We start from the raw sequence: 3,481 nt of genomic DNA on the forward strand, positions 1-3,481 counted from the left end.
TCCTTATGAATCTTCTCCATCAACACTCTTTTAAATCTTTTTGCCAAAATGTCTGCAAAAATTTTGTAATCCACATTGAGTAATGATATTGGGCGGTAGTTCTTAAGTTGAGTCTTTTCAGTCTCTGTCTTTGGTATGAGTGAGATATACGCTTCTTTCCACGATTCAGGTGCCTTTTCCCCCTCTAAGATCTCATTACAGACTTCTTTTAACGGTTGAATCAACCACTCCTTCAAAGATTTGTAGTATCTAGAAGTCAGTCCATCTGGTCCTGGAGATTTGCCCAATTGCATTTTCTGAATGGCAGCCTCTATCTCTTGTTCTGTTATTCTCTGATTCAGATCCAACTTACTCTGATGAGAGATTTTTTGTAATCCATATTTGTCGAGGAATTTGTCTATGTCTTCTTCATTTTGCGGTCCTTGAGTATAAAGTTTTTTAAAATAACTTAAAAAACAATTTCTAATTTCATTAGGTTTAGATATATTCTTTCCATCCACTTCCAAACTTGTGACTGTATTTAATTTCTGCCTTTTCTTCAGTTGCCATGCCACAAGTTTACCACATTTATCTGCCGATTCAAATGTCTTTTGTTTCATTTGCTTTATCTTCCATTCAATCTGTTGGTTCATCAATTCCATATATTGTACTTGATATAACTTAATCTCTCTTAATATCTCCTGGGACTTTGGTTTTACTCTTAATTTTTTCTCTCCTTCCTTTATCTTTTCCAAAATCTTTTCCTTCTTCTCATTCTGTTTCTTCCTCTTGTTGAATCAGAAAACCTCGCATCACAGCTTTGCTTGCGTCCCAGATCACTCTTTTCTCCACATCGGCCCTTAAGTTTATTTCAAAATAGTCCTTTAAAGTTTTTTGGGCCTTCGTGAGGATCTCGTTATCTCGAAAGAGGGTGTCATTCATTCTCCATCTAAATTGACCAGTTGTTGTAAGTTTCATTTCCATCTTCACAGCGTTATGGTCGGAGCAGGTTTTTGGGCAGATTTCTACCTTTTTAATCTTTGGAGCCATCCCACTAGTAATCCAAATTTGGTCAATTCTGGTCCAGGTCATCATTGCTTGGGAGAAAAAGGTTCCCTCTCTCTCAAGAGGGTTTCTTGTTCTCCATATATCTATTAAGTCCATTTTTTCCGTCATTTCAAAAAAAGTCTTAGGAAGTCTCCCTTCCTTGGTAACTGTCAGTCTTTGTGCCTTATCCATGTTAGTGGAGACCACACCATTCATGTCTCCCATAATTATCATATTGTAATCCAGATAGTCCATCAAAGTTTCATGAAGTTTCTTAAAGAACTCAGCTTTGCCATCATTTGGTGCATAAATTCCAACTATCAAAAATTTTTCTCCTTGTACTTGGATCTCAACTGCCAAGTATCTCCCTTGTTCATCTTTAAACATCATTTTTGGAGCCCACTTCTCTTTTACATATATGACAACTCCTCTTTTTTTAACTTTGTCTGATGATATAAATTCTTGTCCTAATCTTTTATTTATAAGTAATCTCCTGTGAGCTCTGGTTATATGGGTCTCTTGTAAGCATATCAAATCCAGTTGTTCTCTGTTCAAAATATGAAAAACTTGTCGTCTCCTCAAAGGCATGTTGAGCCCATTACAATTCCAACTAAGGAATTGCAGGGCCATCTTGTTATTTTTCTGACACTCCTCCAACAGCTCCAAGTTGTTGCTCTTCCTCTGATGGTGGTGGTTTGTGTCCAAACGAAAGATTCAGAATGTCTAATGCTCTCCTCTGTTCTGCAAGTGGGTCCACAGTTCCCTTCTGTAAGGCCTCTCGATTTCTTTCCAAAAATTTCTCTTTATCTTAAATAGTCTTTATTTTCACCTTCTTCCCCTTGTAATCGAAGGACAATCCCTGTGGAAATTCCCACCTGAAAAGTATAGTGTTCTTCTTTAGCAGATAAACCAGATCCTTATAAAAAGCTCTCAAATCCAGGATGTGTTTAGGAATGTCTTTAAAAATCTGTACAGCTGAATTTCCAATTTGCAAAGCCTTTTCAAAATGTAGTCTTAATATTTTGTCTCTTTCTTCCTTGGATCTAAGTGTAATCAAACAATCTCTCGGGATCTTTCTGTTCTGCTTTTTACCCAGTCTAAACGCTGTTGTGATTTTAAATTCGTCTTCCTCCAGATCTTCCCAACAGTCAGCGAACTCTTGTGTTAAAAACTCCACGAGATTGTCACCTTCGTTCTCTGGAATCAATCTTAATTTCAAATTTCTCTCTTTTCTCTGTAATTCCCACAGAGCCAGAGTTGCATCATGCTCATGCACCTTTTTGACAATCGGTTCTAAGTTCTCTTGGGTCTCTCCAGCAATGGCTCTAGCTTCTTCAGCAATTTTACGTGTGGCAGAATTTTCCTCGACCAATTTATTTATAGATTCTGTATTCTGGTCTAATCTTGCTGATATTTCTGTTAATTTTTGTGTATTTTCTGTAGTCTGTTTTGTTAGAGACTCCAGGGATTGGTTTATCTTAAGTAAGGCTTGTGTCACAGCATCCATGGAGACAGCTGTCACTTTTTCTTGTCCTATTGTTCCTGTAGGTCCTGCAGGAGTTGCACCTGTGATCGAGCCTCTTTTCTTTAGTTGCTGTTGCTGCTGCTGGTGCTGTTGTTGTTGTTTAGTCTTGGCTCTTGTGACTATCTCTTCTTGTGAGCCACTCATGTCAAGGTCATTTCCCACGGGAGCTATTTCCCGATGGAAAGTTCCACTGTCTTGAGCTATGTCGGCCTTTACTTTACTTTACCCTCTAGGGGGAGCAAATCAAAATGTCCGAATACAAAGGCAAAGAGAATATCCAAATACGTAGGAAAAAGACAAAAGGAAAGATTTAAAACAAGTATAGCAGGAGGCTTGTAACTGCAAATTGTCAGTTTCCCAATAGATACTGTCTCAGCCTGCTCTGGTATACTGTAGCCAAGCAATACAAAAACTTTGTATCATCATGTAACTTTCACAGGCAGAAGTCAGTTCAGTGTCCTATTGTCTTATTAGGCAGACCGTTTCAGGTTCTTGAGACAGCAGAGAGTTTTTCTTTTAAATAAATCATGCAGTTGCTAATGTCTCTCTTGCCTCCCCTCTGCCCTGCTAGCTGGAGGGGAGATCTAAAGTCCAAATGTCAGGTTTAATTAATCAAAAGCAAAGTCTTTGACGGATGCAGCTTTACAGTTCCGTTGCTTTCACTTTCATGCAGTCGGGGGAAGGCAGACTTCCTTAATTTTAACCTCCCCGTTTTCAGCCAAATTTCCAGGTTTTAATTCCAAATAAACGCTCCGTTTTACTCACGGGTTCTTTCTGTCTGAAATTTACAGGAAGGAATCGGCGCTCTCCACTAATAGCGACGCGGCTTCACCCTGCGGGCTGGGTAGCGATTCTCAGCACCGCGCTCCCCCGATGTCGTTCCAGAGCCTTTAAAAAGGCTCTTTCTGCGGTAAAGGGGGGGCGCTTCTG

At 39.3% G+C, this 3,481-nt stretch overlaps 1 long non-coding RNA gene across 1 annotated transcript; it reads left to right on the top strand.

Moving 5' to 3' along the window:
* The first annotated feature begins 802 nt into the window (after positions 1-802).
* On the top strand, positions 803-3,163 carry LOC309523354. The gene is made up of 2 exons (XR_014215324.1): positions 803-1,199; positions 2,991-3,163. It is a non-coding gene; the product is annotated as an uncharacterized lncRNA (long non-coding RNA).
* The last annotated feature ends 318 nt before the right edge of the window (positions 3,164-3,481 follow it).

Source organism: Podarcis vaucheri (genome assembly GCF_965113315.1).
Source record: "Podarcis vaucheri genome assembly, chromosome: W".
NCBI lineage: Eukaryota > Metazoa > Chordata > Lepidosauria > Squamata > Lacertidae > Podarcis > Podarcis vaucheri.